Raw genomic sequence first — 24484 nt, forward strand, 5'->3', positions numbered from 1 at the left:
GATCTCAAAGGGCAATGGGGCTCATGGTGAAGATGATGTTATCTTAAATATCTCAACCTGAATTCTGCTGAAAACTACTTCACAGATACTGCAATTTCATTTAAATCATCCCATTCATCTGAAGTCAGAACAAAATAATAACAATATATTAATTAATTAATTAATTTTCTTTGTTAGCTGCCCCATAACAAATTGTTCTCTGGGTGGCTCACAACATAACATTCAAACATCCAATAAACACACACAAAAAGCATCAGAACACAACACACACAAGATGATGATGATGATGATGATGATGACGATACAAAACAATTTTAAAACGTGGTGTGTGTTTTTTAAATCAATTTTTAAAAGCCTGAGTGAAGAAAAAGGTCTTCACCAGGCATCTAAAAGAACAAAGTGATGGTGCCAGGCAAACCTCATGGGGGAGGCTGTGGTTGGCGTATCAGCCGAAGCTGATAAAAGGCTTCCACAGAGGCCACTTGAGCCTCTAGTGAAAAAGCTGGATCAATGCGCACCAATTATGGTCACCATCTAGACAAAACAGTACTTCAGTCTTGTCTGGATTGAGTCTCAACTTGTTCACCCCCGTCCAGTCCATTACTGCATCCAAGCACTGATTCAGGACAGTCACCGCTTCACTTGCATCTGATGAAAAAGAGTGATACAACTGAATATCACCTCAGTCCACATCTCCAGATGACTTCTCCCAGCGGTTTCATGTAGATGTTAAACAACAGAGGGGAAAGAATGGAACGCTGTGGAACCCCAAAGCATAATTGCCAAGGGGTTGAAAATGGGCCTTGAGATATTGATTGATTGATTGATTTTATTATATTTATATCCCACTCTTCCTCTGAGGAGCTCAGAGCAGTGTACATGGCTATTTTTATCCTCACAACAATCTTGTGAGATAGGTTAGGCTAAGAGATATATGACTGGCCCAGAGTCACCCAGTGAGTTTCATGGTTGAATGGGGATTCAAACTTGGGTTTTCACAGTCCTAGTCCAACACTCTAACCACTATGCTATGCTGGCTCTTCTGGTAGGAGCAGAACCACCTCCAAGCAGTGCCTCCCACACCCAAAAAGGATACCATGGTCAATGGTATTGAAAGCCAGTGAGAGGTTTTAGAGAATTAACACGGTTGCATTCCCCCATCTCTCTCTCTACACAGGCCATCTCACTGGGCGACAAAAGCAGTTTCTGTTCCAAAGCCAGGTCTGAAACTTGACTGAAATGGATCTACATAATCCGTTTCCTCCAAGAGTGTCTAGAACTGGTCAGCCACTACATGCTCAAGCATCTTGCCCAGGAAGGGAATATTGGCCACAGGTCTATATATGTTTACATCCTCTGGGTCCAGACTGGGTTTCTTTAGGAGTGGTCAAATAGGTTTCTTCAACAAAGCTGGGACCACTCTCTCTCTCAATGAGGCATTTAGAACCTGCTGGGCACAGATAAAAATTCCCTCCCTACTAGATTTAATAAGCCATGAAGGGCAAGGGTCAAGTATTCACGAGGTAGGCCAAACTCGACTAAATGCCTTGTCCACATTCTCGGACACCAACAATTGAACCTCTTTCAGAAAAACTGGACAAAGTACTCTGGACACCCCTCCCAATGACATTGCATCAGCTGCAGAGTCTAACTCCTGGCGAATGCGAGCAACTTAACACTCAAAGTGCTGTGCAGAAGTGTCAATGGCAGAACCAGAAGCAGATCTTTTGAAATTCTTATTCACACATTACAATGTTTTATGGTTTACATAAACCCCTGGAGCCTGTCACATGCTCACAAAACATGAGCATTCCCCTTTCTGACTTTCCTCAATAAAAAGTAGAAGTGTGAGGAGAAAAGGAAGCTGGGGTTTTTCCTTATCTCATGATTTCTTCATGTTACAAAATGAAAATTTGGAGGGGGTGGGAAATCTGAGGTTAAAAAACCACAAACCAGCCCTGTGATATAGGACTATCCTTCAATTTAGACATGGGTGGGAGGATCTGAGCTTATTTCTTATAGCTATGGTTTCTTCTAATAGCTGGCTTCCTTCAAAGAAACCTTATTTCACATCATGTACGCATTCATAGCCCATTTGTGCCTTTCAATTGAATGAGTGATAACTGACTGATAGCATCAATACGGGAACATGTCTTTTATTCAGTCACACTCCCACCCACACAAGTCCCTGAAAAAAGGTGCTCCCTGATCCGTCTTAATGTTCCTTGTGCTCCTGAAAACACTGCAGTGAATATATTCCTGTTCTATGCTTTGTTTTTCTGATTCACTCAACAATGAAAAGTTAGCACTTTCAGTTCTTCACTCTCCTGAAGAGTCGCATGTAGAAAGAGCTCCTCAATACAAAGCATGCATTCATCAAATAACAGATATAAGAGTGCTGAAGAAATGATTAATACATGATTGTAACTTAACCATACCGTAGGTAATTATCCCTTACTGTACTGATTTTTATTTTTTTTAAAGATGTGCTATTCTTCATTCATTTATCAAATTTTTGACAAGCTTACCATTTTCATACCATTTGACTAACTGCAAAAAATGAAATCAAAAGCCATTTCTAACACCATTCCAAAAGTCTGGAAAATGTTTCAATACTTGGAGGACAGCATCAAATGTTGAGTGGCTTCTCCCAATTGCATAGGCAACAGCCCTATAAAGGGCTAGCCTGCTTATGGCCTGGCTAGTGCGTGGCCATTACAGAATAAAAGTCGTCCCTCACCTATTGTGGTTTTCCCAATCATGGATTTGAGTATCTGAGACTGGGAAATAGTGAGCGCCCTCACCAACCATGACCCAAGTATCTGCGGTTTGATGGTTTTTTAAAAAAAACTGGGGGGGTGTGGGGTAATTTTGGGCATCAGGGGGTCATTTCTGGGGTCAGCTTCATATGTTCAAGTAGTATTTTGAATTTCCAGATGCTAATATTAAGTTTTTAGGTATTCACAATCCAGATGTCTGGGATTTTCCCAGTTCTGCCCTTTAGGTATTTAAAGGTTCAACAAAAGTTCAGCACTTGTGAACAGCCCATAATGTGCACATAAGTAGTAAAAAAAATGTCTAAGGAGTAATGTGCTAAATAAACAGGATATGAGAAATGGAGAGAACTTTTTTTTAAAAAAAGCAAAATGTCATATCAAATATTTTATGTCACTAGTGGATGATTCACAGCAACATCATTTTAATCATTTTCTAAGAAACAAAGTGGGGTTTTTAAAGGGAAAATGCCAAGATATCATTTTTATTGACTAAACAAACATCCACAAAAACTTAATAAGCTCTGTTCAGTTCTGTTCCCAAAGATGTTGACTCTGCTGCTGTAGTCCAGGCAAGAACCATAAAAATGTTACTGCATAACAACAACAAATGCCACCTTCTTCAAAATTCCAGGTGGTGTGGATACAGCAATTTTAGTAATCTAAAGCCTAATATAATAAGCTGGCTATGGGGTGGAGACTGCCTTGGTCGGCCTGATGGATGATCTCCAACTGGGAATTGACAGAGGAAGTGTGACTCTGTTGGTCCTTCTGGACCTCTTGGCGGCTTTCGATACTATCTACCATAGTATCCTTCTGGAGCGTCTGAGGGGCTTGGGGGTGGGAGGCACTGCTTTGTAGTGGTTCCGCTCCTACCTCTCAGGCAGGTTCCAGATGGTGTCCCTTGGAGACTGCTGTTCTTCAAAATCTGAACTTTTGTATGGTGTCCCTCAGGGCTCCGTATTGTCTCCGATGTTGTTTAACATCTACATGAAACCGCTGGGAGAGATCATCAGGAGATTTGGTGCAGGGTGCTATCAGTATGCTGATGACACCCAAATCTATTTCTCCATGTCAGCATCATTGGGAGAGGGCATAACCTCCCTAAATGCCTGCCTGGAGGCGGTAGTGGGCTGGATGAGGGATAACAAACTGAGACTGAATCCAGATAAGACGGAGGTACTCATTGTGCGGAGTTGGAACTCGAGAGACGAGTTTGATCTGCCTGTTCTGGATGGGGTCACACTTCTCAAGAAGGAACAGGTAGTCAGTTTAGGGGTGCTTCTGGATCCAAGTCTCTCCTTGGTGTCCCAGGTTGAGACAGTGGTCAGAAGTGCCTTCTATCAGCTTCGGCTGATACGCCAGCTGCGTCCGTTTCTTAAGTTAGACGACCTCAAAACAGTGGTATATCTGCTGGTAACCTCCAGACTGGATTACAGCAATGCGCTCTATGTGGGGCTGCCCTTGTATGTAGTCTGGAAACTACAGTTGGTCCAGAATGCAGCAGCCAGGCTGGTCTCTGGGTCATCTAGGAGAGACCATATTACTCCCGTATTGAAGGAATTACACTGGCTGCCAATATGTTTCCGGGCAAAATACAAGGTGTTGGTCATAACCTATAAAGCCCTAAACAGCTTGGGCCCTGGGTTTTTAAGAGAACGGCTTCTTCGTAATGAACCCCACCGCCCACTGAGATCTGCTGGAGAGGTCCGTCTGCATTTGCCACCGGCTTGTCTGGTGGCTACTCAGGGACGGGCCTTCTCCGTTGCTGCCCCGAGGCTTTGGAATGCGCTTCCTAGTGCAATAAGAGCCTCCCCATCTCTGACATCCTTTAAAAAGTCCTTAAAGATGCATTTCTTCACCCAGGCTTTTAAATGATATTGTTTTGATTGTTGTTTTTAGAATATTGTTTTTAAAAAATTTAAATTGTGTTTTACATTTCTTGCTTTTAAATTTTTGTTTTGTTTTGTTTTTGTTTTTAATTAATGTTTTACTTTTTAATCTTGTTGTAAACTTCCCAGAGACGTGAGTTTTGGGCGGTGTAAAAATATGATTAAATAAATAAATAAAATATACTTTGGACACAAGTCAGTTGTGAGCAAGTGACTTCTTGCTGCCTTTAACTGCTGAGCATGCTTAAGTAATGTGTCGAAATCAAAGATAAAAGAAGAGAGATTTACATACATTGGTAACAAATGGCGGAGTCCACAATTAAGTAATTAATTTAAGTCTCCCACTAAACCGAATGGGGCTTAAGTGCTTTATTCTAGCAAGATTATTCCCAGATTTAGGACTTAGAATGGGCTGAGCTTTCACAGAATACAAATGTATGCTTGCACTGTTGGCCATTCTCCAGCAAATCTCCCTGAACTTTCAAAAGTAACATTATTGATTTCTACCAAATAATGAAGCAGGAACACATTGCACAGATATGTTGGGGTGCCATCATCTTGAAAATGGCCAACACTGTACTTCACATACATGGCCCCATGCAAGATGGAACTATACAGGTGTACTGAACCTGTGGTCTGTATCCCTGGAAAGACTGATGGTACATTATGATTTGAGAGCCTTCACATTATGCATTAGAGCCTCTCCACCAAGTTCCCACCAATGTTGGAGGCTGGAGGCAGAGCCAGCAGTCACAGTTCATTTTCCCTGTCCGCCTCCATCTTCATTGCATACTGTTGAACAGTCTGCAGAGGGCTTATGTTTATTTCCTTTGAGTTTAGGTCAGGATATTTCATTAGGGTACTTGTCGTTTCCTTTCATACTAGGGGTGTGCACAAAACTGGTTAGCCTGGTTTGAGTCCAAACCAGACCCAAACAGAACCAGGCATGTTCAGTTGTGTGCACCCCTAAAACACCCCCTGGCTCAGATAGAATTTGAGCCGGTTTGGGGGTTCTAATGTTATATAAAAGGACTCACCGCCTCTGGGGTGCGCTGCCGCAGCCTCAGTCACACAGATGGCCATTGCACATGCGCAGCAGCCTCAAAAATGGCCACTGCCAGTACACAGAGGCCCAGAACAGGCCAAAAACCACCCAAACTGGGCCATTTTGAGACTGGGGGAGACCAGCTGGGGTAGGAAAATTGCCAGGGGACACCCCCTGCATCCGGTGAGTCTTAACAAAAAATATTTTTACATTAGAACCCCCGAACTGGCCCAGAGCCAGTGTGTGGGGGAGGTTTGGCTCAAGCTTGAGCCAAACCAGGACCGGGTCGGCTTGAGGGCAAGCCCTCGAGCCGGACCAGTTCGATGTCAAACTGGCTTCGGTCGAGCCAGCTCACACATCCCTAGTGGTTAGAGTGCTGGACTAGGTCCGGGGAGACCCGAGTTCAAATCCCCATTCAGCCATGAAACTAGCTGGGTGACTCTGGGCCAGTCACTTCTCTCTCAGCCTAACCTACTTCACAGGGTTGTTGTGAAAGAGAAACTCAAGTATGTAGTACACTGCTCTGGGCTCCTTGGAGGAAGAGCGGGATATAAATGTAATAATAATAATAATAATAATAATAATAATAATAATAATAATAATAATAATACATGAGTTTTCAAAACCAAATCTCTGTGAAGGTAACACTATTTAGAATATTAGGAGAAACAGTCCTCTCTTAAGAAAGAGATCATCTACAGAATGTATAAAATAGAATTGGCTAGAAACTACAAAAAGGTCTATTGTTCATGTACTAGCTCTAATGTATAATGCTTTTAATACAAAAACAACTAATATTTATATACCTCATTTCAACAGAAGTTTCTCAAGCAGTTTGCATATAAATAAGTAAATAGATAAAATGCTTAAGAAAATTTCCCATGGATCAAAGATCTTAATAAGTTTTAAATAATTAGAACTCGGGTTTTAAAACTAGATTGTAAATGTTTTTAATGTTTTAAATGATTTTAATTGTAAACCACACAGAGAAGCAAGTTTTGGGCGGTATAGATATATTTTAAATAAAAAGTAAATAATTAAAAATAATGAAGCAAGAGGAACTCTATAACTTGCTATTTGGAAAACATTTCACACATGACCCAGGTCAGCTATAAAGCATAATAAACTCAACAAGGAGTTGCCGCAAATCACAACTCCCTTAATACCCGCAGGATGTATGTGTTTTCAAACATTTGTTTCTCACATTTACAGTGTACATTTTTATGTATACACCTAAAGATTATTTTATCATTATTATTATTATTATTATTATTTAACCATACCCCACTTTTCAGCTAAACACTCACAGTAGTTTACAACAAACACATCAAAATGAGCACACATTTAAAACAATATGGTTGATAAAAACAAATACACTTAAAAGCAGTGCCAGCAAATTAAAATCAAGAGACTTCCTAGTCACAAAGGGCTTTGTGAAAAATAAAGGTTTTCAAAACTACCAGATCAATAGGATTAGCTCTCACTAGGAGGAAAAGTGCATAACTCCAGTGTCACCACTGAAAAGGCTGTGTTCCTAATAATGCAGATGGCAATTTTATTCTCACTAGTAGAATTCCCTTATTCATCCCAGAGCCATGCTGCTTAGGGATTTAAAAGTCAAACCAGGATTTTTAATTAAGTTCGAAAGTAAAGCAACAACCAGGAATAATTGTGAACAAACATTCTGCATGCTTAGCAGCTAAGTAAAGTGTGCTGTTGAGTCAGTGTCGACTCCTGGTGACCACAGAGCACTGTGGTTGTTTTTGGTAGAATACAGGAGGGGTTAATCCTTGCCATCTCCTAGTATGAGATGATGCCTTTCAGAATCTTCCTATATCGCTGCTGCCGGATATGAGTGTTTCCCATAGTCTGGGAAACATACCAAAGGGGATTCTAGCTCCAGAAAAAAGCTGAGCTACTTCATTCTGAACAGCTGACCTTTCCCAAGTGACTTCAAGGGGAGACCCATATATAGAAGGTTACAGTAGTTCAGTCAAGAAGTTCTCAGAACACGCACAAAAGCCAATTCAATAGCCTCCCAAAAGGGATGCAGTTGCAAGATCAGTCAAAAACATTTTTTATTTCAACAGTCAAGTTGAAAAAAGCATGATGTACAAAGCAACTCCTCTTTTAAATTAAATTATAAGCACATATATGCCAATACACAAAAAGTAAAAGATTAAGTCCCTCCTCCAAGCACAATACATCTTTCCCCAAAAGTCTGGCCATATAACTTCAATGTGATTTAGTTCATTCCATCAGCCTTGCTGCTCATGGTGAGTCCTCTAATCCCAGCTGTCATTTTTTAAACACTAAAGCACATGCACAGCTCTTAGAAATGTTTGCATTTTCCCATTATCCAATTTTGCAAAAAAGAAAGAAAGAAAAGAAAAAGCCACCCTTAAGTCTGTTTCTGGCCAGCAACTACATGCCACTAATCCTATCAACAGTTGAGGATTTCTGTATCGCAACGTGTTAAAAATAATTATATGTTAATCGTCTTTTATCCTTACAACAGAAACTCAAACACACTGACCTGGTTGTAGTGTTCAAGCACACTGTCCTCTGGATTAGTTGACAATGCAAAGCCCAGCTCTTAATATATACCTAAAAACAGGAACAATGTGAATTTTAAAGGATACTGCTACTTCTCCTTGAATCTCTTTCTAGGGAATGTATAATTATCAGTCTAAAAATTATCCAAGGAAAATAAGTATTTTTAAGCTGTTTAACTAAAGGCTAAGAAACTGTTTTCCTAGGTAATTCTAGAAAAGAGTTACATTAAAAAGCAAAATTCTAACTCATCAACATAGGTAATATTTATTTCATTTTCCTAACTCTTTTCTGTTTTTAGTTCAGATAATATTTTTATTTATAATACTCAGTGAGAAGAAATGCCCTGCATTATCTAATGTAAAACAATCATATGTGAAAGTGAGCATTAGAGTTCTGTTAACATAAGCTTGCTTGGGGAAAATTGTGATGTTTGGAATATTCTAACCAGAATTTGAAGTGTGAACACTGAGTGAAATGACATTCCCAAAGTTTGAGATTCACGTGTTTCAGCAGTGCCAGATACAATACAGAACCAGGCTCCTTTAATACCTTTAGGAACTATACAGAGCAGAGATAATTTAGACGAGTACAACAGCTTCCATCACACTGCTAAGTCCACCAACATTCTCCCTTCCATACACATAACTATTAACGGCACAGGGTGCTTGCCCTGTAGTGAATGTTAGGGATGTGCACTGAACTGGCAATGGCTGATTCGAAGTCGGTGGGGGGTTACCTTTAAGGAGCAGGGAGGGTGCTCTTACCCACCCCCCGTGTTTCCCTCGCTGGCGCTGTGTTGAAAAATGGTCCCGCGGGGTGGCAGCATACCTCCTTGCTGCCCCAGTGAGCATTGGACCAAAAGTGCTCAGTGTGTATGCCCGCGATATGTGCACATGCAGTGGGCACTCCCGGTTCAACGCACACTGGGGCGGCAAGGAGGTATGCTGCTGCCCCACAGGGCCGTTTTTCAACACACTACCAGTGGGGGAAATATGGGGTGGGGAAGAGCACCCTCCTTGCTCCTTAAAGGGAACCCCCCACCTTCAAACCATCCAAACAGCTGGACCTTCAAACTGGTTAGGAGGCCCATAAAAGGGCCTCTGAACTGGTTCGTGCACATCCATAGATCCCTAGTGAATGCACCAACTCTTCCCAACTCCAAGGTGGTACCTGAGAAACTGGTTTGAAGATATGTGTAGCTGACCATTCCCTGTGAACTGCAAAGTGAAGTGGAGACCAAGTTCTAACATAGGTCAGATATTGCTGCTTAAATAATTTCTGCGACTAAAATTCAAAATCTAGAAATCATTTAATTTTGTATTAATTCCAAGAAATCATGCCATTTGTAGTACAAAATCTCTTTCTCATAGCAGATGGGAAGTACTTTCTTTGAATAATAGTTCCAGAGCAATATGCCTGACCTAAACCTCAACGAAAGCAAGGGCAATCACAGGAATACAACCAAGCAAAACAAAAAGGAAAGAACCTACCCGTGACTAAGACGGAGATATAGAAAAGTCATATATTGCAAAAGACAATTAGAAATATGTATTAATAATCAGTAGAAAAATAGTAAGATAATTTCTTATTTCTTACAATTGTAAGAAAATTAATAATTGAACCAAACATGACAATTCATATTGAAGTTGAAAGGTTTCAGATTCCAAAAATAAGTCCAGCCGAGTGTAGCCTCAGCGTAGCCTCAGTAGAATGAAACCTTTCAACTTCTGCACGGACTGAATTGAGACCATATCATCTACGATTTCTTTTGGCAGCCGTGTTTCAGACATCATCTTCCTGTGCCAGCTGAGAGTCCTACCTACTTTATTTAGGTCCTGAGCAAGCCCCTTTTGCCTTGTTTCAGGAATATCTCCTCCAGATGTCTTGACCACCATTATTATTATATATGTTATTATTTATGTTTCAATTTGAATTGTCATGTTTGGTTCAATTATTAATTTTCTTACAGTTGTAAGAAATAAGAAATTATCTTACTATTTTTCTACTTATTAATACATATTTCTAATTGTCTTTTGTAATATATGACTTTTATATATCTCCGTCTTAGTCACGGGTGGGTTCTTTCCTCTTTGTTTTGCTTGACCTAAACCTCCACAAGACTCTAATCCCATAAAATGAACTGCAGTTGCAATTCAAATTTGCCATCACGTGTAATCCTATAAGCACCACTTTACACACAATATTTTGTCTACAAAGATGTACATAGGTGCGGGGGGAACTGTACATATAGTAATCATATACAAATATTCACATACATCTTTATATTACTATGTGTACATAAGCTGAGAAGGCTAAATTTTTCTAGGGGATCCCAATACTAATACACAAGGTAAAAGACATATGTATGATCATCATACCTGTCTATGTGCACAGATGTATGTGACCCCCTCCCCATCCATACACTTCATCCAGTAACTAAAAGCTATGTATGAAGTGGCCCTATACGGATAAAGATTCAAGCTTATCAACAATTGTTAATAGTACGTTCAAAAAGGCAGGGTTAAGTTTCTTCATCTGCATAAGAGAAACTGCACTTTTATCTGTGTAAGGAAGAAATCTATTAAGAAATGTAACAACATCTAACACAATAAAATAGAAATTCTCCAATAAGTTTAGTTTCCTTTTTATAAATGGTGTGTATCCTGTAATGCAAGATATGAGAAAGTAGGTTGAAGTGGGATTTTGAAAAATGTTAAAAAATATGTATCTTAATCAGCTGATAAATTGTTCAGGGTTTAAGCTGAGTTCTCAGAAAGAGGGCAATGGAAATAACCGAGGTCACGTGGCTTAGTTGCTTGCCTCAGCTAAAGAAGCAGATGGCTTTATATTAGCATCTGAAAAACACCCAAAGTTCCTAACTGAAAGGGGGTGGGGTGGGGGTGAATAGTATAAATGCACTAAGGACGGTCAAGTATAATTTTCCCCCTTCAGTAGATGCTGACTTAGGAGATATTTAAGACACACAAGCAGGCACGTAAGAATCTTACACAATATTGATGCTTTTGAAAAGCCTGCTTCTGTGGGTGAAGGAAACAATGAGGTTATTCTCACGACCAGCAAAAATCGGGCTAGGAGAGCTCCGTGACGGAGCCAGCAGTTGTGTGGGTGGCCACTGCGGCCGCCCGGAGCAGACTGACTGCTTATCTGCAGCTCATTTGGGCAGCTCCCACTGATCGTGGGAACTGCCTCAAAAACAGGAAAGCACTAGCTGCCAAGGTAATCATAATTGAAGACCAGGAGAAAAGCAAGTTTGGAAAAGGTAAAAACAAATTCTGTTCAAAACTTCGTAAGAAGTTAAAGCATTGCACTACAAGTATGTGGCTAGAGTGCTGGCTTACCTATACGGAATTTTCCAGTCATTGGCTCAGTTAAGATACAACAAGAAACTATGGTCTCCTGTTATGAGGACAAGCAGGTGCAAGGCTTGGGGTCATGTGCTCCACTTCCCGTTTCCTCCTCCATATGCAGCTGAAAGCTTCCATGTTTGGGTTTTAGTAAACCAGAATTTTCCATGAGCTCGGGCAACTGTGGTTTGTTCAAAACACAGGCAATAAACCAGAAGGATCTGAAACTATAGTTTCATCTTTTTACCTAACTGTGGTTTGAATAAATCAGCTACCTGAGTTGGAATGTAGCAGCAACCTGTGGTTTATCAACAACTCAAAGCTTTAAACTGTGCATGAATGTGTCCAAGGCTTCTGCCTACTACATCTTCAAACCTCAACAGGGAATCCAAGTATTATATACTGATATTTTAATACAATCATCATAAATCTATATACTTAAAAGATTGTACAATTGCATAAATTGCAATGATGCTGAATCAAAAAATATATCTGCATTTTTCAATAAAATGTATGCAAAATAAATGATGTTTGGATATATTAAACAGGACTCCCCTGTTGGTGTTTGGATATATTGTTGAATCCAAATAGGGCTTTGTTTTCTTTTGCTACATCTTCAAGCAAGAAACAACTGTTTTCCATTACGTCTTAACCAGCCCACTGCTTACCAGTCGGTGTAGACAATACTGAGCTAGATGGACCAAGAGTCTGACTTGGAATAAGGCAGCTTCCTATGTTCCTATGATTCCACTTCCATACACAGAAAACTCATTAAAGAAAATTAAGCATTGTTTGTTTTTTAATCCAAGCTGTAAAACAAACATGAAAATGCTCAAAATGGCAGTTTAATTCTCCATGGAATAAAAGGGAGAATTTCTTCAAAACTTCTAACATAATAAACTGTTCTCACTATGCGGGAGGGACGGGACCCCTGCTTTTGAAGGTCAGGTTTGTAGGGGCACTAGGGAAAAAGCAGTCACCCATTCCTCATACCATGTTTCAAGCGATCTGTGATATGGCTCAGCAGCAGCTGATTATTGGGAGGCATAAAAAGCAGCTTCAAAGCATTCTTAAAATACACTGCCATTATTATTATTTTTTGGCAGTTTCATCTTGAATATGTCAAGGAGCAGAATTTTGAATGTTTGTCCCAGCAAAATCTCTACTCCCCGTCCCAAGTAACTGATACCAGAAATGGCACTCCAGGCAATCTGCCCAGCAGTGCAGTATGTTACAGGCTATCAGTGAAGCCCAGTTCTTACTGAGATGATAAACCTGACCCTGAACTGTGCCACTCCATGCTGCAGATGGGAATTCTGACTCAATGCTCCTGCATACTAAAAGAAAGAAGAAGAAAAAACCAAGATGCATATACAAAACTAGTGTGTAAGGCAGAACAGTTCTAGCCAAGCCTTCTCCCTAACTTGCTACTTCTTTGTGTGTGGAACTTTGTGTATGGAGAAGCATTCAGCCACATGAGCCCCACCTGTTGTTTGAAGTGGTAGAGACCAGGCAGACAGGCATATGTAAGAACTAGGCCTAGGCTGCAAGCAAGAAAAAGTGGAGGGGCCAATTTATACCATGCATAAACAAGAGCTTTGAATGTACAAAGTTCGTTGGCCCTCTACAGAGATATCATACAAGCTTTCTCTGTGTAATGACAGGGTAGAAAAGGTGTGTATCAGCACAGCTGCAACTGAGCTTCTTGTATGGACAGCTTCTCACATACACAGCACACATACACAGCATGAGCTGCCCTTACATCACTTACCACTTGTAGGGGGATGCCTCTAGCATGCTTGTGCACCCCACATATTTCTATTAACACAGGGAGTCAGCGTGGTGTAGTGGTTAGAGTGCGGGACTAGGACTGGGGAGACCCGAGTTCAAATCCCCATTCAGCCATAAGACTTGCTGGGTGACTCTGGGCCAGTCACTTCTCTCTCAGCCTAACCTACTTCACAGGGTTGTTGTGAGGAGGAACTCAAGTATGTAGTACCGCTCTGGGCTCCTTGGAGGAAGAGCGGGCTATAAATGTAAAAGTTATATTATTATTTCTTGTTTACACAGTCAGACAGGTGTTATTGACTGGTTTGTTTTATCCAGACATCGAGTCCTTCCCAAGGACCTGGGATGCCAGAATTTTATTGTCAACTAGTATTTTTAAGCCCGTTATAATAACGGGCGCTAGCTCCCCCCCCGCTTTAAGCGTTCTTCCTTTCTATTGCTTTTTTTTTTGTCCCTGTCTCTCTTCCTTTCTCTCCTTTCCTTCCTTTTCTTGTTCTCCTTTTCCTTCTATATTTTTTTTGTTTTGTTTTTTATATGTTTTATTCTCTTCGTTATCTTTTTCTCTCTTCTTTCTATAATGGGTGTGTTCTGTGGGGTTTTTGTGTGTGTGTGTTTTCCTTTTTCTCTTTTTCTATCTTTTGTTTTTTCCCTTTGTTCTTCACTTTTATCTCTCTTATTTTCCCTTCCTCTCTCTTTATTTTGTTCTTTTCTTTCCCATCTCTCTCTTTTCTCTGTTTTTCCTTCTTTATTTCTTTTCTTTTCTCTATTGTTCTGTCTCCCTCCCTCATTCCTTGTTTTGTCTTTTGCTGTCTGTCTATTTTTTTGTCTGTCTGTCTGTCTCTCTCTTTCTCTCTGTCTTTGTTTTGCACACCCATTGGGAAAAATGAGAGTACCATCACAATTAGAATTATGCACTGCTTAGTGGCCCCAGAGTGGTTGCACTTTGGAGTGGCTTGCAAGCAGTACATGCACATCTCAGAGCTGTGGATCTCTGCGCAGTATGCAAAGTAGTATTGGAAAGTTCTATAATTTTGAACAATTACAGTCATCTTCACAAATAGTAAATAATTAAGCAAAGGGTGTGTGTGTGCTTGTGTGGTACTCCCCCCACCCCCCTCCCCACAGTATTAAAGTCCAGATCGTCCCATGGAAATGGTGCCGTTGCCGCCTGCTCCGCTGCCCTCCCGGCCGCCCTTCCTCCGAAGGTCTGGAATATTTTTCCGGGCGCAATTGGCCCATGGAGCCGTCACCACTGTCTTCCCGGCCGCCCTCCCATGAGGAGAGTCCTTCGCCCAAGAACTGCCTCATGTCAGTGGGAGAGAGGTGCTCGCAAGCAGAGCTCCTCTCTCTTGCAAAGCCTCTGCCCGTACTGTCAGTTTGGACGCAAAGGACGCCTATTGCGTCCTTCACGGCCAGAGTGTCAGTTCGGACAGAGCCGTTGCAAAGAGAGGAGCTCTGCTTGCGAGCTCCTCTTTTTCTCTTTAATGCAGTAGCTTTCAGCCCGACGGACATGGCCAGGGTAAGGAGGACTCGGGAGGGAGGAAGGAGGACTCGGGAGGGAGGGCGGGCGGCCATCGGCAGTATTTGGGTGGAAATGGCCGCCCGTGGGGCTGTGAAAGGAGGACCGGGGACGCAGGAGTCGGGAAGGAGGGCGGGCGGGGGGCCAGCGGCAACATTTGGATTGAAGTGGCCGCCCGTGGGGGCTTGAAAAGAGGACCGGGGATTGGGCCGAAATGGCCGCCGGTGGGTCCGGGATGGTGGTGGCGGGCGGGCGGGCGGGCGGGCAGCGATTGGCCCGTAATGGGCGCCCGTGGGGCCGCGGCGAGAGGTCGGGTGTTTGCTGGCTAATGGCCGCCCGTGGCTTTGGGACACTGGTGTCTGCGGTCCTGTGTCCCTTGGGCTGTTCTGGACCTGCGCTTCGCGCAGGCCCAGAACAGCCCAAGGAGGCAGGGACGCAGATCCCCAACGTTCCAAGGCCACGGCCACTCACTTAGCCTTTTATTATATAGGATTGTTATAGATATCATCACAGAATATAGGCTGTTCCCAGTAAAGCTGCTTTTTGTAATTGGCTGATGGTGATTTCTGTGACCCCTATGGTGTTGAGGTGCTCTTCAAGGTCTTTTGGGACTGCACCCAGGGTGCCAATTACCACTGGGATTATTTTGGTCTTCTTCTGCCACAGCCTTTCAATTTCAATTTGTAGATCTTTGTATTTGGTGATTGTTTCTATTTCTTTTTCTTCTATTCTGCTATCCCCTGGTATTGCTATGTCGATTATTTTCACTTGTTTTTCTTTCTTCTCGACTACAGTTATATCTGGTGTAATATTATTAATTATTATTATTATTTATTATTATTATTATTATTATATAATTTCATTTTCATCTTTCTTTGTATACCTTACTCCAATTTGTGTAGTAGAGGTTTGTTTTGCTTTGTTTTAAATGGTAACAGCAATCCCATTGAGAGACTTTCTATTGATTAGACATGCTGTACAATATTGGGGGGGGGGACATGAAACAAGAACCTCTCACTCCATTATTTTAACCGTGGAATTGCCTCCTCTGACACATGCTGCCACTGCTAACACTGCTAGGTATTTTACATCTTGTTCTCGATGCAGGTGAAGACAGCTAATAAATCCCAAGACGGAGAAGCAGCCCATGAGGTGGGCATGCTGTGTAATTAGAGCCTATAGTTACTGCATTAGCACTGATTCCTCTGCCCTTCAAGAAATAAAATGTCAGCACTGGGAAAACCCAGGAAGAAGCATTTCAATTTAATAATCTGATATAGTACCATTTGCTATATGTCAAACTGGTTCTCACATTATTTATTGTGGTTTCTCATATTCAGAACAATAATGGGACTAAACCTTTTTTCTTTTTAAAGAAATGCAGTGAAAATCCTCATTGTTTAACAGGGAAGCTTGCCTCTTGTTTTCAACAATAAAAGTAAAATCAGTAACAAGCATAAGATTGGAGCTCTTCTGATATCTTTTGCGGCAGGCTCCGAGGCATTATATAAAAACGTGAGACAGACTATAAAACAGTGCTGAAGGAGGACATTATATAAAAACGTGAGACAGACTATAAAACAGTGCTGCACGGAGGACCCATTCTGGCGTAAATCTCCTGCTTTATTTGTTGTCCTTCACATATACATTTTTACTTCTGAAGACACAGTATTATTTATCATTACTATTTACATACTGCTTTTCAACAAAAAAGGTTTTCAAATCAGTTTTCAGTGTAAGCAAGTTCAAAGGCACAACATGTAGGGGGTTAAAAATGTTAAACTAGCCTCCTCCATATGTTATGCACCTTTGCAGGACCAACACATGAGAGGGAAAACGCTGCATTTGAAATACTGCATACAATTCTGGTCACGCCATTTCAAAAAAGGTTTTCGTTTTTGTTCTAACTAATGTTTTACTTTCTTTTTTTATTCTGTTGTAAACCGCCCAGAGAAGTAAGTTTTGAGCGGCATAAAAATATGTTAAATAAATAAATAAATAAATAAAAGAGCCCAAACGGGAATTAGAAAGACAATCCAACGATTAATGGGCTGGAGCACCTTCCCCATACCGAAAGGCTAAGAGTTTGGGGTTCTTTTGTTAAAAAAAAGACAACCCACCAAAAACAATGACTAAGGGCAAACATGATTTTATAACATTGTGCATGGTGTAGAGAACATGGATAGGGATTAATTCTTCTTCTCTTACAATCATGAAAACTCGGGGGGGGGGCACTATATGAAATTAATTGGCAATAGGGTTATGACAGCCAAAATACATTATTTTTTCACACAGTGCATAATTATGGAATTCACTGTTACACAGTGTGATGGTCAGTGACATAGGTGGCTTTTAAAAAGGAACAAGTCAGAGGGTCAGAACTATCATTGTTCTGGGAGCTCTTTCTGGGTTTGTGATGGGCACCCGGTGCCCCCCCCCCGTTCCCACACCCCTCTCTCCCTGCCATGGGCACCTGGTGACACCCTCCCCATGCAATGGCTGCAGCCTCCCTGCTCACCAAGCAGCCCAAGGTAAGCTGCCCTGCTTTCGCTGTGCAAGCGTGATGGCCACTTAAGTGGCTGGCACGGCATCCGGCTACCTTGCCAGACCACTCAAAAGGCTGTCATGCATGCAGCCAGCTAAGTGGCAAGGGAAGTCTACCCCAGGCTGCTTAGAGAGGGAGACCGCTGCGTGCAGGGAGGGGGAGAACTGGCACCATGTGCAGGAGGCTGCCGCTAGGTGGGGGGGGGGATGGGGCAGGCGGCCCAAACACGGACTGCCTATGCCCTCCCTACACCACTGGCAAGACAAGTTCATGGAGGAGGGGTTTATCAATGGAGACACATGTTACCTTAATATCCTACTTATGCACTGTTTGCATCTGGTTGTCCACTGCTGAAAACAGGATGCTGGGTTAGACAGACCCTGTGTACAAAGGGTCTATGTACATAGCCCTAAGAACATAAGAGAGGCTCTGCTGGATTAGGCCCAAGGCCCATCTGTCCAGCATTCTATTTCTCACAGTGTCCTGCCAGATGCCTCCAGGAAGCCCACAAGTAGGAGATGATGAAGGCATGCCCTCTCTCCTGCTGCTGCTCCCCCGCAACTGGTATTCATCCGACCTGTGCCTGGAGGCAACCTGTAGCCATTAATAGACCTATCCTCCATGAATTTGTCTAAACTTCACTTAAAGCCATTCAAGCTAGTGGCCATCACTACAACCCGTGGCAGAGAATTCCATAGATTAATTATGCAATGTGTGAAAAAGTACTTCCTTTTGTTGGTCCAAAATTTCCTGGTAATCCATTTTATGGGATGGCCCATAGATTTACTCATGGATTTACAAATGGAATCCATACTGTATTTTTACTGGAAATGAGCCATGAGTTTAGGCATGAATGGACAGATTCACACACAGGAATACTTCCATGCGACCTTGGTTTTTCAGCACAATGGAAACACCCACATTCACAGCAAGTGCTGACCCTGATATTCTGATGGATATGAGAAAAACCATCTCAGTCATATGGAATGACAAAAGACCTCAATGGACACACACAGCCATGTTGAATAGGTGCCATGCCTTTTTCCAAAGGGTTAAACCACAAAACATAACACTGAATGTGGAGCTAGTTCCAAAAGGTTTTCATACTTTCAAAAGGAACGCCAAAGGAAAGCAGAGATAATTAAAATCAAAGGGTGCAAATGATTGCATTATATAACACAGTAACCTCAATGTGTTTCAGATCGTACTGGGTTTTTCCTTAAGGGAAATATGAAAGTCTAGTACGATGGAAACTGCTATGTTATTTCATAATACTCTTGTTGCAGTGATTGTGCTGTAAACCAGTCACTACACCCCACATCCCACCCCCAATATATTCTATTATCTGCAGCACCATCTATTGGCTCTTATCAACTTTACACAGCTGCAAGACACAACTGATTCAGTGAGCTCCCAGCTCTACCATTTTGTTTTTAAACTGAAATCAATGAAGTTATCCTGCAGAGGGGAAGCAAAAACACAGGGCAAGTGGTTGATATAAGCCCTTCTCAAACTGTTTTTTGACTAAAGTTTTAATTGTTAAAGTTATGAAACTTACTATTCTTTTATCTTAGGGCTCATTTGTGCACCATTTCCACCCACCCCCTTATGTGGCAACATCTCCACACATGAAACTGCCAGAGGTCTTTACTACCTCCAATTTAAAAGCATGAATAGGTCCCTGGGTAACAAACAGAATTAAATCCTACAGTAGCAGAGCTCCCAATATTCAAGCGATGAATATTCAAGCTCAGTGGCAGAACATATGCTTTGCATGTAGAAGCTCTCAGGTTCAATCCCTGGCATTTCCAGTTAATCTTATATCTATTTCCAAAAGAACAGGAAATGTTATGATCCTCATGGACATATCACTTTCAGGGTTTCAGGGTTTTAAAACTGTAAAAGTTTGGCCTGGTTTTCCAGGGTTTTTAAAACTGTTTTGTTTTAATAATGGTTTTATGTTATTTTTACAGTTTTTGATTTTAACAGTAAATTGATTTTAGTTTTATTTTAATGTAAACCGCCCTGAGCCATTTTTGGAAGGGCACTATAGATAGATAGATAGATAGATAGATAGATAGATAGATAGATAGGAGCACCCACAGGCAAGAGGGAAGTACTGTACTGGCAAATTTGAGGTAACCCGCAAATACATCAATTTCACAAATATCTGAAGCAAACAAAACCCTAAAGGGGTAAAACAAAAACAAAAAACCGACCCTCCAACAATCTCACCCCATGTAATTAAATGGAGTGTAATGTTCTCAATCTCAGAGGGCAGTTAACAGGTAGGCAGAGCTAATGGAACTCAGCGGGGGGAGGGGGCTTGAATAAAAAGAGTGGGAAATTTCTCAGCTTGAAGAATACTTCCTCAAGACAGTCACAACTCATTCTGCTTCTGAGGGAAACTCCAAAACTCTTTAGTTTCTCACCAGATATTGCTATGTGTTTCTGAGAGGGAAGGAGTCTGACACATTTAAACTGAATTTGTGTGAACTCTCCTGAAGAATGAAGGGGGAAGTTGTGGGCTGAATCTGTTAATCATTGTATGTATTGTGTGCATGTGCACACACAAGCCCTGTTAAGACTGCTGGGGAGACACTGTAGCAATAGCAATAGCAATAGCACTTACATTTGTATACCGCTCTATAGCTGGAAGCTCTCTAAGCGGTTTACAATGATTTAGCATATTGCCCCCAACATTCTGGGTACTCATTTTACCGACCTCGGAAGGATGGAAGGCTGAGTCAGCCTTGAGCCCCTAGTCAGGATCGAACTTGTAACCTTCTGGTTACAGGGCAGCAGTTTTACCACTGCGCCACCAGGGGCACTGTACATGATTACAGCATGCAAAGCAGGAATTGAAGTCCTGTTCCCCAGGCGTCATTCACCCTCCCGCTCATGCTCTTCACAGTTACTGGCATTTATCTGAAGAGGTAAACACCGTAAGCAAGATTGCACCTGTTTTCATGATCAGCAAGCTGGGGTGCCCCAACCTGCTGTTCACAGAAACAGGTGTGATCACGTTTATGGCATTCGCCTCTTCCGGAACACCTGTAACTATGAAAAACATAGGTAGGAGGGTGAGTGATGTGCTGGGATGGGGTTTCCATTCCTGCTTTGAACACTATAATATCTCCCCCAAATTAAAAAAAATGGGGCAAATGAAGTGCCCTGCTGTGCTCTGTGGGTCTCCTGGCGTCCAGCAATGCCCCCCCCCCCAAAGTCCCAAATGGTCCCAAAAAGTCATGGGTGTCCCCCCATGATTATAAAATAGGTATAAAGTAAAATACTACATGCACAGCTACACCCTGCTCAAGAAACAGTCTGCTTATTGATGTCTGGACTTTTAAACTTGCAGGGATCTTAGATGGCAAATTTCTAAGGGCTGGAGCTCATCCTTTAATTATATACGATGTGTCACAAAGGGTACTAGTGTATAATTAGAGGTCTTATGGAGAAAAATTAATCTGTTGCCTGTAGTTTAGAATCTTAAGTGAGGATATTTAGATACGTGGACTGAAAAAAACACAATTGTTTTTATTATCCCTTTCCGCCGACCACCGCAAATACATTACAGTATTTAAAAGAAGTTGTTCTGGCAAGAACTAATCTGCCTACTTCCTTTCACTACAATTTTAATTGATAATTACCCTCTTCACAAGTTAGCCCACTTCAGCCTTAAACGTTCACATGTCCGTCATCTTGAATTGGGGCAGATGACATCATCACAAACTATGCCACTGAGGTGCCTCTATAACTGTACCCAATTTGGTTCATATTGGTCCAGGCATTGCGAAGTTGGTAGTGCAGGACATACACACACACACACACACACACACACACAGAGCCAGGTGATCTCATAAGGTTACTTTCCTTAAGGAAAGTAGGCTAACAAAGAGCTAAGAGGTGATATTTTAATCCTCTTCAGGGAATTGTGGACATATTTAAGATTAGCACAAAATTGGACGTTGGACTGTAAAAAATTTATCGCCTACCCTCTCCTTTTAAAAGATCCCCTCAATGGAGGATCAAGGTGCATTTTGGGTGGGGGAGGGGAAAGGTTATCGTTCGTTTTTGACTTTATAACTCCTGTGTTATCCAATAAACTGTAGTACTGAGGCCACCTCAAGATTTGGGTGTGAGGGTCCTAGCATCAGCAGAGGGACAATTCAGTGCTAGATCCAACTGAGACCCCAGCAGTGGTACTGCAGCAGCCGTTGGGCCTTGTTTAGTAGACCATACACAGGTACAGACATGTACAACTTCAAAAAATTAGCCAGTTTCATCTTGCTTCCCTCTAAGTACCTTAGATTTTTAACTCAAGTATGAACCTCCAAATTCACCCTGTCATTATGCTTAAGGCTCAATCTGGTGGCCACACTAAACACAATTATCTCTCCAAGGGCTTGTATGTTTGGGCTCTGGCAGGATCAGGGAGGCAACTAGGCCTATCAAAAGCACAGAGGCTAAGGCAAACTGCACTGGCCCAAACCGGGGAGGGAAACTATTTGCAGCAGCTGCAGGAGGAGGAGGAGGAGGTGGTGGTGGTGGTGGTAGTAGTAGAGGACGTAGCCTGCCAGCCACAGGCTCTGGCCAAGGAACTCACCACCACCACTACCACCAGTGCCCTTTACCTGGCTCACAGCAGTAGATTATCTAGTTCAGACAAGAGCAGCTGTCTCAGCCCAGCAGCTAGCCCTCCCTGAAGTGACCTCACTGCTGGGCTTTGGGTCAGCAGGATGGGCAGTGCCAGCAGTGAGAGGGAATGTACCTCTTCTCACTGATAGATAAAACCTTCAACTTTGTGGGGAAAGCACCACAGGACTAGAAAATAGGGACGCCTCCTTTGCTCTCTGGCTGTCAGGAATGGCCCTGGATCACCAGAGTCGGACACAAAGAAGTCTGAACAAAGAAGCCCTGGATCCGGCTCTTGATGAGTGCCTCAGCAGCAAGTCTGAACAGAGTCAGAAGGGGGCTAGAATTGACGAGCCAGCGTCCTCGACATGCCCAATGAATCCCTAGTTAGCATGGAGACCAATGGGGCAGGGAGCGGGGACCCTCCTAAAGCCCTTGGAACCAGGGGATGCTGTAACAGAGAGCATCCCTGTTCCCTGTGAGTCAGAGACTCCCACATCTGGACCATCATGGGTGTGGGGAAGGGGTCCCCTCGAAGCCCTTACAGGACTCAAATCAGGAAAAGCCCTCCCATCAGCCTGAACAATGATGGAAGAAGGCCTGCAAATCTCTCTGAGAATGCAGGTGGAGTGCTTGCATAGCTTCCAGGAAAGAACTCAGACCAAGAGCTACTCATGAGCAAGGGAAAGGGTCTCCTTGTGAAGAAGAGTCCTACTCAGAAGACAGCAATCAGGCAGCTCCAGCTGCAACAAATGGTTCATCACCCGCTCTACAAGTCTCAACTTTATAAGCCTCTCAGTTTAGCCTGCTCACTGCTGGAACAACAGCTCTTGCTGATTTTGTCTCCAGCTCCTGTGCATTTGGATTCAGCCAGCAGCAGAGACCTTCATGCCCCAGCACATGCTCCCGGTCATCACCTGCAACCTCGCTCCTGACTCCACTGACTACCAGCTCCAGATCCTGCTGCCACCGCCCAATACAATACAACAAATATGTTTATATTGCTTTTCAACAAAATTTCCCAAAGTGGTTTACACAAAAATAAGGTAAACAAATAAAATTGCTAACCGGGGGGGGGGCGGTGAGAGGGAGCCAAGCAGGCATCCCCTGTGGTGGTGACAGTGGGTGCATCGGCTGGTGGGTCTGTCCATCTAGGCCTTACTGAGACCCCTGCACGGTGTGAGTATCGAGTGTTGCAAGCCTGTGACATCACAGGCTTGCGATGCTGGATTCCCACCCTATGCAGGAATGCTGGAGCATCTCGCCTGTGCTCAGTAAGGCCTGGACAGGCCCACCAACCACCACCACCATGGGGGTGGCCTGCTCGGCTCACCACCACCACCTGGATGAACACATGGGGGCAAAAACGGCTTAGATCGGTGCAGTGGGGCAGGACATTTGGAGGCCCCACAAATGCACGTTTTTCTTTTTTTGTTAAAAAAAAAATTTAAGGGGGGCCCCCGAAGCCCTTCAGGTCCGGGCTCCAAAATTACCTAGGTGCACCACTGGGGCCAGTTACTCTCCCCTTGCTCAATAAAGAGAATCACCACTAAAATGATGCCTCTTTGCTCAGTTAGCAGGGGCAGTCCTACTCAAGCCTTCATTCAGCCCTGGCCTGTGACCTACCCCCAGCAGCCTCAGCAGCATGACTTTGCTGGCACACACACAGAGTAAACCGTGAGTGAGCACAGCTGGCCATGTGAAGGCTTTGCCAACATACCAGGACACTGGCTCAGCAAAAGCAGCATCCAAAGAAATAGGAGAGGCAAAACCTCAGCAAACCAAGAAGTCTCAGCAACGCTTGGAATCTTGTAGCTTCCCAATCCCTGGGAAGGCATTGCAGTTTAGGAAAAGGGCTGGAGCAATCACCTTGCCCTCAAGTTCTGAAGCTAGAAAAGGAGAGAGCTTGAATACTTTATAAGCAAGGCTAAGTAATGCCTTTTATAAGCATCAGCTGGCATCTGCATCTTGCCAAACCCTCCCTTCTGTAAACCTCTCTCACCAGTAATACAGCAGAGGATACATCCTGCTGAGAACCTTGCTGCTGCTGAACCTTGCAGTGGGACCCTGCACCTTTCAGTCCAACAGCAGCATCCAAGATGATCGTGTCCCGGCCGCCCGAGTTTTGTGGGGTGCCTTTAGGGCCCTGGTATATGCATGTTTACAGAAGGATTGTATGGCACTTCAGTTGTGGTGGCAGAAACAGCCATGATATATGAGCCATGATGGAGTTAGCATGGTGTAGTGCTGCACTAGGACCGGGAAGATCTGAGTTCAAATCCCCGTTCAACCATGAAACTCACTGGATGATCCTGGGCCAATCATTTATCTCTCAGCCTCACCTACTCACAGAGTTGTTGTG

At 42.8% G+C, this 24484-nt stretch overlaps 1 protein-coding gene across 20 annotated transcripts in view; it reads right to left on the bottom strand.

The window, feature by feature from the left end:
• The window catches only part of LOC128339466 (microtubule-associated protein 2-like), a 416732-nt gene that overhangs the window by 296296 nt on the left and 95952 nt on the right, over positions 1 to 24484 (bottom strand). For 16 of the 20 annotated variants that reach the window (XM_053283446.1, XM_053283454.1, XM_053283444.1 and 13 more), the window contains one exon: positions 8248 to 8318. The exons of the other annotated variants lie outside the window; for them this stretch is intronic. The gene's annotated coding sequence lies outside the window, so the exon portion shown is untranslated. The remainder of the gene's footprint in view (positions 1 to 8247; positions 8319 to 24484) is intronic. 20 annotated transcript variants of the gene reach the window in all.

This window comes from Hemicordylus capensis, chromosome 1 (genome assembly GCF_027244095.1).
Source record: "Hemicordylus capensis ecotype Gifberg chromosome 1, rHemCap1.1.pri, whole genome shotgun sequence".
NCBI classification, from domain to species: Eukaryota; Metazoa; Chordata; class Lepidosauria; order Squamata; family Cordylidae; genus Hemicordylus; species Hemicordylus capensis.